Source organism: Mauremys reevesii, linkage group 1 (genome assembly GCF_016161935.1).
Source record: "Mauremys reevesii isolate NIE-2019 linkage group 1, ASM1616193v1, whole genome shotgun sequence".
Lineage (NCBI taxonomy): Eukaryota > Metazoa > Chordata > Testudines > Geoemydidae > Mauremys > Mauremys reevesii.
Window position 1 is genome coordinate 163,960,362 of NC_052623.1, and position 12,275 is coordinate 163,972,636.

General features: G+C 40.9%; 1 protein-coding gene across 1 annotated transcript in view; it reads right to left on the reverse strand.

The window, feature by feature from the left end:
- KCNJ15 (potassium inwardly rectifying channel subfamily J member 15) overlaps positions 1 to 3,322 on the reverse strand; it is a 29,722-nt gene extending 26,400 nt beyond the window's left edge. Inside the window, exon 1 of the mRNA XM_039519409.1 lies at positions 3,255 to 3,322. The gene's annotated coding sequence lies outside the window, so the exon portion shown is untranslated. The remainder of the gene's footprint in view (positions 1 to 3,254) is intronic.
- Positions 3,323 to 12,275: the final 8,953 nt, after the last annotated feature.

Below are 12,275 nucleotides of genomic sequence, written 5' to 3' on the forward strand. Positions count from 1 at the left end.
TTACTGTACTTTACCACTTTTGATTTATAAAGGAAGTTTAAAGCTGCCTAGCCAAAGATCTGTCTACCTTTTACACTTATTTAAAAACACCAGGCATACAGCAAGTCCAGCTGCCAATCCTTGCTACATAACAAAAGTAAACCAGCCAAGCTTTAAAAAAAACAAAACAGGTGAAATATCTCACCCTTCTCAGCTGCTAATCCTCAGGTGTCCCCCATCCCTCCCTAAAAGCCAGAGGGAGAAAAGAACTTTGTAGCATGTCTTGAAGGTCAACAAATTGGGCTATTTTGAACCAAGTGGGGAGCAAATTCCTAAATTAAGGGACCCTCCAGGAAAGTAACACACTCGCAACTCCTTTGCTCCAGCTTGAGCACCTCTGCAGGTTTCAGCTGCAGCAGTTGTGGCATAGGCAAAGGAGGGGGGAGGTGTCTCTCAGGTAGGCATCTCCTAAGCCAGTTAGAGCTACATAGGCCAAAATTAACATCTTCAGCTCCACAAAGAAATCCAAAGGATGCCAGTGTAGTTCCCAGAGCACCAGTGTAATATATGGCATCCCGTGGTGAAATGCACAGGGAGGCAAAAGATATTCTTAAGACTTGGTGACTTTACAGTCACAGAATTTCCATATTATCATGCAGGTGGGAGGATGGGCTTTACCTCATCACTCAGTCTGGTGGGCCCTGGAACATCTCAGGTTATCATCTTGCAGAACTCAGTAAATCTGAGTGGAGCACCTGCCCCTTCATTGTACTCCCTGGCCCCAGCCTACCCAACAGCAGCATTGCTCCACTTCACACCTGAGGTGTAATCATGGCCCCACTGAAATCAATGGGAGTTTTGCCATTGATTTCCTGGAGTCAGGATTTCACCCCTGGACCATAACTATTCTCCCTGAGATGGGCAAAAATGAACAGAGCTGATTTTTTCAGAAACTAACTCTGACCCTGCAATTGCACAAGAGTTTCCATTGGCCACTAGGGGGATGATGATAAGTAGAGCCACCCTTTCTAGTTTTGCTCCCTTTCCATCTGGCCGTGTCCTCCAACTTAGTGAGCCTCAAAATATGCGCTGTCCATGCAATGGACTTTCACATGTTCCTGGGCAAGGAATGATGCTGCTGATATTCCTTACCCCTCCCATATGAAGAATTTATCAGCTGGTTTGGGCTAGTATGCATTGCATTGAATCCCATGCATGTCTAGATACCGAGAGAATGATTTGGCCTTTCACTTTGAACTCATATGCAACAGTTATAAGAGTGTTGTCTGTTTCAACTGTGCCATTTACTCCGATAGCGCACACTCTTCTCTTAGTTCCAAGCCTTTTAACATATCAGTAGTATGGATATACAAAACGCTGAGGTGATCCCGGAGTCGGTAGTAACTCATTCAAGTAAGTCATGAATGCTCTTTCATGCCAGTGAGTTAGGGACATCACAGCAGGAAGGCAGCTTTCAAATACTTGACATTTAATGGATTCAACTCAGACTAGAGATTTTGAATTTAACTGTTTGAGGGTCCAGTCAATGTTTTCCCCAATTACATGTATATTTTTACAGGCAATAAGATAAAGGTTGCCTGACCGCAACCCCCCGTCAAATTAAATACAAACCCATCAACTCACAATTCACTCCAGTTTTTCTAGAAGCTAAAAGAATCCAAGTTTATTTCAAAATGTCCTGAAGTTCAGTGTGCAAAACGATTACATTTGGTTTTTTGGTCTCTACATGTACCCAAATAATACAGCTGGTCTCTGCTAGTTGTGTGTGTCAGGAGAGAGAATAGGGGTCAGAATACTTTTTGTAAAATCTGTGTAAACCCAAATTTCAGCTCCGATCAGCACTACAAGCTGATGACTTGGTTGTTTTTTTATTTTGCATGAGCAGCCGGGGTAAAAATCACTATTTGTTTTCACTTGAAAGGCTATCGAAAGTAACGGGACTGAAGTGTTGAAAGAGTGAAGCCCAAGTCATCTGTTGCTGTTTTTGTCTCTAGTCCATGCCTAATTTACCCACATGGAATTATTTTGGAAGTTTTGATCTCCTCAATGCTCCAGTTGGCAAAAGTGATGCCAGTCTGTAATATACAACCAACTGCACAAAGTTATATTTTGAGCCTTTCTTCCCTACATAACCTGGTTACCAGAGAGTGCAGAAAGCCCAGAGCAACATTTTACAACAGAGAAAAATAAAGGCATTTCTGTAGCGGCTCTCTGTTTTGAAAATGCCCCTGCTACCTCCCTGCTTTGAAAGAAGGAATCATGAGTGGTGATATCAAATCAGAATTAAAAAACAAAATATGTTGAGGTTTAAGGTGGGCACTCAGATACTAAGATGAAGAGGACTCTAGAAATGCTTATAAATATAAGCAAAGTAAAGTGGAGAAACAATGTTAAGTTATAAAGATAATATAATTTTCCATGGTTCATGTAGAAAAGCTAGTTTTGTTGCATTTTCATAACCTACATAACATGGAAAAAGTAATGTAACTATAAATATGGTCAAAGCATAAATTATACAGGAAAAATAATAGCGGGAAGGTACAAAGCTAAACAGAACTAATGGGGAATTTTCAGCTCAGATCTAAGATTCTGATTGCTGACAGTAAGTCAGACTCGTTAAGGAAGAAATATAAAGACACCATCCAGGAGCTGGGGGGAAAGTGCATAATGCTCTCCAAGTCAGAATTGTTTACATTCCTTATACCTACCACAGAAAACTTACAAATCCTTTCTTATCCAGATATGCAGCAGAGATTTTAAAATGTTTCGGTCTAGTTTCTCACTGTGGAAACTAAAACTGATTTCTCCACTGAAAAAGGAGAAATAACTGACTGAAAATTAGCAAAAGCAGGTATTTAAAAGAACAAAAATCATTAAAAATGTCTTCAGAAAAACACCATAACAGGAAAAGTCTTGCAAAGATAACTCTTGTATTATCCCCTAACAGACCAAAATATCCCTCCCCCCCACACACACACATTGTAAACATAATGTTTTGAATACTGCATCAATAGGTAGAATAAAACATGACAGCTTTTGCTGCACCATCACTAAACTGCTATGTAGTTCTAGTTTTCACATGCAGGCATGATCTAATAAGCAGATTTTCTTTTGCAGATAGTTTCTGGAACCATACATTATTCAAATAGTTAAAATAGGACAAGAATGGACTCATTAAGCTTTACCTGAAACACAAAGTTTTCAAACCTCTCTTAAGCATGTATGCAATTTTTTTTAAACCAATTACTTCTTACCTGTGAAAGATCAATGTTCAGATTCCTTACTAGATGTTATCGTCATGACAGGTCAAACAACTGTTTATAAAAGAACGAGTATCCTTTAGGTACAGCACATATGTATGTTTTAAACACGCCCCCTCAATCCCCCTAAAAAGTCTTCCTTAATTCACTGTCAGTCAAAAACAAGTTGGTAAGAGTCTGAATTGGAATTACCTGAAGGAGGAAACCGGAGAGAGAGGGAAAGGAATCTGAGAGGAGATTCAATGATGTCAGCAGTATGTCTTAAGGAAATCTAGAGCTGAGCCCAGCAAACTTTATAACTACAATAGCACTCAACACCCAGTTACGTGGTAAGCAAATACCTGCTTAAAAGGAAACTGATGTACTTTTAAAGAATGTCAGTTAATCTTTGAAGAAACTTTAGTCACACTGAGCAAAGTCCCTCAAAGGCCTTCTTGCCGAAATAAATAGGAGCACAAAGCTTTGCACACATGAAAAAAAGAAAATAGAGATAAAAAAAAAAAGTCAACATTATTGATGATCCCCTTCCTTCTGGCAAAAGGAGACTGAAACCCATCTGAAATGAATTTATACCAGGACTATTTTAGCACACTGAACCATAACAACCATGGTCATAGCTGAAATCCCTGAACATTAATGTTTCCAAGCTGGTTAGCCACGACACTGTTTCTTTTTGATGACTTATTCTGAGCTTTCCTGTGTGCCATTTCCTCTGTTATTTACCAGATGCAGAAAATAAAACGAGGTGGTGCAGATTTGATTTGGGGAAAATTGGGTGCCTCCGAATGTGAAGAGTGAGTGGTGTAAGTGTTTTGCCATCCATAACCCTTCCGAAGTGCCTTAGGCAATACTTTCTTGTTTGATGGGATTCCCAGAAGTAAATCCCAAAAGCAGAAATGAAAGGGAAGACATTACAGCACTGGAAACACTGATCTGCTGGCTCTGGGATATTGTTCTCTGACATACATCCTCCCAGATGCACGGCTTCACGGAATTATGTCACAGCAAGCCGGTCCAATGCAACAGATCATTGAGACAAGTAATCATAGAGACTTCTGATGGTGCACTTGATGCTAGGTTAATCTTGCCCCCTTTGGTGTTGAGGTGCGAGAGGTGTTTTAAGTATGGCTTTTTACTAACAAAATCACAACCATCTCATTTCAAAGAAAATATACTACCAGACGCGAAAGCTCTTTTTTCCACAGTGGCATTGGTAAACAAACAATCGTGTCATCGATATGCAACCATAGGAAATAGAGGCCTGGAATTCTGCCTTCATGTGGTCAAGTATGTAGGCATTTAGGCAGTGCCAGCAGGCAACAGCTGTTTTAAATTTAGAAGAATATAAGTAAGATGTGATTTTATTCTTTGTCAAAGACAAACAAATTTCACAGCACTCACACATGCACTCCTCCCCCAATCCTTAGACCTGTGGCACTGAGTGTCCCTTTATTAATTATTATGAGAGATGGAGCTGGTAGCAACCCCTATATTTAGGTTATCTAGTGTCTTGCATTATAAAAGGAGTCCAGTGACCTTTTTTTGAAATGCTGTAACTTCACCATTATTTGCAGCAGGCCTTTGGAACTGGGCAGGGATAAAGCCCTTGAGCTAGAGAAATTCCATTCAGGGTTAGCTGAGCTATGAATGATTGAAATTGCTATTTCCCGGCTCTCACTTGTGTTCCTCAGGAAAATGGTGGTAGCTTGCCAACATAATAACTGCATGTGAATATTCAAAAGTGTCAGGCCCACACTGCCACCGACGCAGCACACACTGCACTGGGAAAGCCCGGTAGCTGCCAAACCAGGGATAATGGTGGGTAGGGTGGAGTGGAGGTGGAAAGAGAGGCAGGCTGGGCCCTCACCAGCCCTGGCACATGGTTTCAGCATCCTAGCCCCGCTCTGTGGATATCAAATGGGGCAGCGGTTCCTCCAACTCCCAGAGGGGTGGGGAGAGAGACAGAGGTGGCTGAGCTCCACCCTCAATCACACATTGGACCCAGAACATGCACCAGCAACAGATTTCCTCTGAGAGAAGAGCCTTCTTCTGCTATTAACTGACGCAGTTAGCCCCAGATCTCAAGTGGCAGTAGTCTGTACTACAGTGCTGAAGGTTCACAGTTCACACCCTGTTAATAATGCATGATGACAGATCTCTACATTTTCCCTTTTTATTAAAAACCTAGAAAATTACTTGCAAAAAGTTATGTTAAGGTTGCAGAGTTAAGCACTTGAAAATTAGGAAATGCCTGTTTTACAGTTGCCTGTGAATACTTATTCAGCCCCTTTGTACATATGTGCTATGATCCAGTCTTTAAGTACATGATCCATTACTATTTTTCCCACAGGATACCTGCCTCATTCAATGCACAAAGTGGCAGAATTAAGGGTCTATAGGTAAATATAAATCTGACATTCCCCAACTTTTCCGTGCTTGACTTTGCAACTCAAATGCCTTTCTTTTAATGTAGCTTTTTCTGCGTAATTTATTATATGCAGTGCCCATAGCATGCAAGACCCTTTACAGAGAATTGTGAATATAAGGTCCCTGTCTTAAACCACTTACATTGCATATAATCTCTTCTACTGTACCTCAGTACTATGGCTCACATTTAGAACAATGATAGGGAAGAGTATAACATCCCAGAAGTTCAGCTGTTTAGCTGTACTTCTTGGAGCTATAAATTTGGGCAGGAAATCTAATGATAATAATTGACTTTCTTGTGGTATTTCCAACTCTCATACTGTTTTTGGAAAGAGTCAAGTAGGGAAGAGATAGAAGAAAAAAAATCTCAGGCAGAAAATGCTCCAGGTAATTCATACTTGCAAAAAAGTTTTAGTCAAGGTTCAGTTCAACATGTGTCTGCATGCATCCCAAAGGGGGAACAAAAGTCATAATGAACATTTGAGTTTTAGCTCTTCCCTATCACAAATGTGTCAGAAAAATGTTTTACTGTCCCTCTGAAACAAAAATAAAGATACACATTTCATTGCACAATTTCTCTAGGTAAATATATATAGGAAGTAGCAAAATTTGTGTTATAATTTATAAACATAAACAAGTGCAGAAACATATCTTGACCAAAATGCATCTCTAAGTTCTATTTCCTAACAAATAAAAAAGTTCTTAAATCTTTAATTATGTGCATTAATTAGAAGTTTCAGGGTCACTGGGTGGGTTAAGCAATGGAAGAAAGAGGCTAAGAAGAGAGAGGCTACTTCCACCTAAATATGATAGATGTGCTTGAGCCATGAAGTTCAGACCTGAAATTATATCTGAGTCTGGATCCAAAACGTCCCCAAAGTTTGAGGGAATTCAGATCTAGGATTTGGGCCCAGCTCATTACAGAAATAGGAGCCACTATGCACTGCTTGGATCCTGATCGAAATGTCCTGCAGAGGTATTTGAATCAAGGGGTTTGGGTGAGGTCCACATCTAATTATTATTGAAGGATTTGGGGAGAAGAAAAAACGAGTTTATGGTGCATCTCAAAAGCCTGGAGCAGCAGAAGGCATTGTTTCCAAGGGACAAGATGTTCTTTTCGAAATGCTAGAGCTATTTTAGGTGAGCTGGTAGACTGAAACCACTGACTCAGCCCGTACATGTCACCTAAGACACCCACCTAAGTAGGTAGAGATCAGTTGGTCAGGCTAACCTCACAGTATGGTTCACTCTCCTGAGAATTGCTTGTGCTGAAGAGGACAGTTCTTGGGATACTACTGAGCACCTTAGAGGAAAAATCCTAGCTATGTAATATCAAATACGTTTTTAGAAAAAACAACAACTAAATTTTGATATGATTTTACCATTGTTATCCTCTACTATTTGGTGGTTTGAAGGAGAGTATAATTGAGTTCAAGTCCCAGTTCCACCAAAGGATTCTTGTATGACCTTGGGAATGTCACGTAGGGCCAGATTTACAAAGCCATTTAGGTGCTGAAAGATACAGGCGGGTACCTAGTGGAATTTACAATCGCTTCTGAGCAGGTTAGATGCTTAACTCCCACTCAACATCAATAGTTAAGTGCCTATCTCAGACAGGTGAGTTTGAAAATGCCAGTAGGCATCTATCTGCATCTTTAGGCACTTAAATACCATTGCAAGTCTGGCCCTTTGTTTCCCTGTGCCTTTCTTCTCCATCTGTAAAATGGGGATAAAAGCACTTTTTACTTCACAGGGGTGTTGTGAGGATAAATACATTAAAGATTGTGAGGCCCTCTGATACTGTGGTGATGGGGGCCATATAAATACCTAAGAGACAGAAAAGCTCTCCCTCATAATATTAAATTAATTTTGTCAATCTCCTGACAAAATTTCGACAAAATGTTGAGGTTCAGTGGCTGGGAGTCCTGCCTATCCTAGATCTCGTCCTTGTGGTTTTCTGTGTTCTGTGGTTACTCCAGCTTTTTGTCTTAAAGATTGTATCTATAGCTAAAGAGTAAACTCCAGAATCTTTAACGTTTTCTTTATGTAAAGAAACAAAATACCAGTTGGGTTTCCACTTCAATCACTAAAATATAATTGTTTCTGTTTTTATTATTGGCTTTTTAAAATTTCATTTTTAATGTCAAAACATTAGGTCAATAAAACAATGATTGAAAAATTGGCAAGTAGTTTCCCTGAATTGTCAAGGAAAAAATGTAAGCTCATTGCAAACCCCTCAAAATATAGTTTGGTTAGGAAGTACATAGTAGAGAGAACAGCCAATACAACCAAAAACATTCCTTTCAGAATAACAACTTTTCACACACACAAAGAACTAAGCTCAAAATGCATTTTTATCAATCACTCTAGTTAAATAAGACCTGGTTATTTAATATGTAAAATTGACATAAAAAAAGCTGATTTCCATTCCCATTAAAAAAATGGTAAGAAAATACACACTGCACTCTACAAACAATAGTTTTAATTAAAAAAAGAAAAAAGATGCTAACTGGAAACTTCTTTTTAGATTCCTGGGCTAATTAGAAAAGCCTACAAATCCAGATCCCTACTGACATTCTATTCTGCAAATACTCATGTATTGCTTTCCAAACTATAAAGCTTGATTACAAAAGATCACTAGAAATTTGTCAAACTGCTTTTTCAGTACATCAGTCAGTTACCCTTTTTAAAAAACCTCATTGACAACTGTGTACTCTCTCCTTAGTATATTTTCTTTCATAGTTTTTAAATAACCTTGTATTGTTTGCATACTTTTCCTGAGATTAGAGATTTTATTTGTAACTATATCTAATTTTTAATCAAAATGGTAAATCTGTTTCTTAATGACTGCATTGTTGAGAAAGTTAGATAAAGAGGTAGCAAGGACACATGTTTCAACTAAATGCACTGTTTCTTGTGCAGTTGTGGGCAATGTGACCATGAAAGGAAATGAGGCCCCACTTCTGCTCCACTGAAATCAGTGGTAAAGCTGCCATGGAATTCAATAGTACAGGATCAGGTATTGAACGAGAAGACATCCTCTTCAGTGTCACTCCCTCCCATTTAGATGTCATCCTGGTAGTCACTGCTCTCCACTTTTGTGTTTTCATCTTGCCTTTGTCATCTCTTTGAAAATGTCACAGAAGTCCACACTAGGGGGATTGTACCGTGGTATAGTTAAAGCAATAGTTTGTATGTGTAGACAAGCCCTCCTTTGCCTGTATCTTCGTGTAGATGGGGATGGGAGACTCAGGCACTGGTTGACAGTTGGCAATGACATGCCTGTAAGAGTACACAACTGGAATGGGCTTCTTTTCCACTTGAAGAGCTTCACACTGAAAGATTTGGGTGGGATTGTCAAAAGCATCCACCACTGGCCTAACTCTGCTCCCATTGAAGTAGATGATACATTTTCCATTGACCTTAGTGGGAGGAGAGTTACTCCCACCAACTAATGCCTTTGAAAATTCCTTCCTTTTTATCAAGTAATTTTATTTCACCAAGTGAGCTATTGCTGAGATGGTTCTTATCAGTGCATGGTAAGGAATTTGTTTGTTTTTCCACCTGATTGGTCACATTATCAGAGCAGCAACAGAAGTGATTTCTTGTTAGTTACCTGAAAACTTCCATTGTAAACCCAGTTTAAAAAAGCTTTTCAAAATGGACATTGTAAGTTAGGTATCTACATCCTGAAGTTTTGGTCTCAAATGACAGAACTATTGATATATTTCAGCTCATGATGTCAGGAATCTCAAAAGATTTCACAGGATGGCTGTAACCTCATGATGATAGCTGTTCCTATGAATTTGTGGCTTCATTTTAATTAAATCAGTTAAATTAAACCCTTCTAGTTTTGATTGTGTCCCAGAACCAAGACTGAAGGTCTAGATTTAGATGCAGGAATTCAAATACAAATGGCCTTCAAGCCCCAAACTGGAAATTTTAAAAGGCTCAGGTTCAAGAAAGTTGTTTTTTTTGTTTTTGTTTTTTTTCCTGATATGTTCATGCAACTTCAAAGCAGCCAAAATTCACTTCACTTGCCTGAAAGTCAAACATGTCCCTTTCCCATCCCAAGACTCTTCTGGTGAGTGACTAACTGGCCCATTTGCTGTATTTTGAGGTGGGAGGACAAAGTGAGCTTTCGCTGATTACACACACAATATCGCTTCAGGGGAACAAATTACCCTACCTGCTTGTAACATGCTAACCTACACAGACGCTTCATGCATGCCCCTTCTTTCCCTCCTCTTGGATCAGAAACAGAAGGATCCAAAAGATTCATCCAGGTCTGTCAGGCTCTGTGCAATGGTGCTGAAAATGAAAAATCTCTATTGAGGTTTCTTCCCCACAAGGCCATTGTATCTACCTCTCAAACAAGGAAATCGCTTCAGATTGGTGATCCTAAACACTGAGAAATACCTTTATCACTTTTGCAATCCAAGGATGTTCAAAGGAGCCCTGCTTTGGAAAATGAGTGCAAACAATGGATTAATTTAATTAGAAAATGGTTTCCATGGACTAGCAATATGGGACCTGACCCAACATCCACTGAAACAATGGAAATTCTCCCATTGAATTCAATAGAGTTGTGTCAGGCTCATGGGGATTTGAGCATCAAACCATGGAATTAGTACAATCAGTTTCAAATGCCCACACACTAGATTCTTTCTCTGTAAATAGAACTAAAAAAACCCAAACCAAACCAGTGCCTCATTGCATTCCAAATTTGTATTCCTGGAAAATAGCGTCTTGAATAAACATCATCATCCGACTGTAATCAAAGAAAATGAAATCTGTGTTTTTGCAAATACGTTACTAAGAAAGGCTTCAGAACTGGGCCTTGAGAAAACTATTGAGGTTGATAGTGCCTATGAAATTTTATGAAAAGTCCAAGAAGTGATGGTAATAAAGAGAAGAGTACACATAACCTGCACCTCAAATCTGGTACAATGATTATCTCTAGGAATACTTTCTCAGAGAGATCTTTTTATTTCTACCATGGAAAAAGTTAAGAAATGCCCTTGGAAGGTCACAGAATACATTTATTTCCAGATGTAGCTAAAATTACTCAATCTTAAGAAATAATCTAAAGAAAAGAGAACTATTATCCTTTGTCCTGCTAAATTCAGGGTTGAGAAGGGGTAAACAAAAATTCTTCCTTCTAATTAAGTTGGTCCAATAAAAGACATTACCTCGCCCACCTCGTCTCTCTAATATCCTGGGACCAGGGCTGCCCAGAGGATTCAATGGGCCTGGGGTCTTCAGCGGCGGGTGCCCCCCGCCGCCGAATTCCCGCTGAAGACCTGGCACTTCGGCAGCGGGTCCTGGGGCGGAAGGACCCCCCGCAGCGGGTCTTCGGGGCACTTCGGCGGCGGGTCATAGAATCATAGAATCGTAGAATATCAGGGTTGGAAGGGAACGCAGGTGGTCATCTAGTCCAACCCCCTGCTCAAAGCAGGACCAATCCCCAGACACATTTTTTGCCCCAGTTCCCTAAATGGCCCCCTCAAGGAGCGGAAGGACCCCCCCGCCGCCGAATTGCCGCCCAAGACCCAGAGCGGAAGAAGCTCCGAAAAACTCTCATGGGGGCCCCTGAGGGGCGCAGGGCAAATTGCCCCACTTGCCCACCCCCCCTCTGGGCAGCCCTGCCTGGGACCCACAGGGCTAAAAAGAACACTGCAAACACTGAGAGACAGTGCTTTTCTTCACAAGAAGATGTGATAGTAGGTCTTGATCACACCTATTATCACTATAGTTGCAAAATAGTTTCCATTATAACCCTCTGTTTTCACATGCTCAAACATTGCAAAACATTGACCTTTGGGGCTTCATTTTTCCATAGTTGCTCTCTACCCTGAAGGTGAATTCTTTTAGAAAGTTTGAACAAAATCCCTTCAGAGACAGAGGCTATTGCTTTCAGGCAGTCGCTGGGACAATTTGCCTGAGGAAGATTGTATAGTAAGTGTTTTGTTCCTCTGAGGTAAAGTAAAATCTGCACTAAACCATCTGCAGCTGAAAATTACAGGCATGAAAAATAATCAGGGACTTCCAAATTTTAAGGTCTGCAAGGAATTTTTTACATTTTCAGGTGGCTGGGGGTTAAAATGGGGGAATAATTAATTGGAAAAGTTATTTTAAGGATGCTTGTCCCTTTCCCCCCTTCCCCACCCAATGTGCATCTCCTTTAATGCAAATTATATACAGTATTCATCAGGGACGGCTCCAAGGCCCAGCACACCAAGCGTGTGCTTGGGGCGGCATGCCGCGGGGGGCACTCTGCCGGTCGCTGGGAGGGCGGCAGGCGGCTCCGGTGGACCTCCCACAGGCGTGCCTGTGGAGGGTCCGCTGGTCCCGTGGCTCCGGTGGAGCATCCGCAGGCGTGCCTGCGGGAGGTCCACCAGAGCCGCGGGACCAGTGGACCCTCTGCAGGCACATCTGCAGGAGGTCCACTGGAGCCACGGGACCGGCGACCAGCAGAGTGCCCCCCGTGGCGTGCCGCCGTGCTTGGGGGCGGCGAAATTGCTAGAGCCACCCCTGGTATTCATATTAGCAGAGTATATTCCTCTCACACTCTTGGTTTGATGGTGC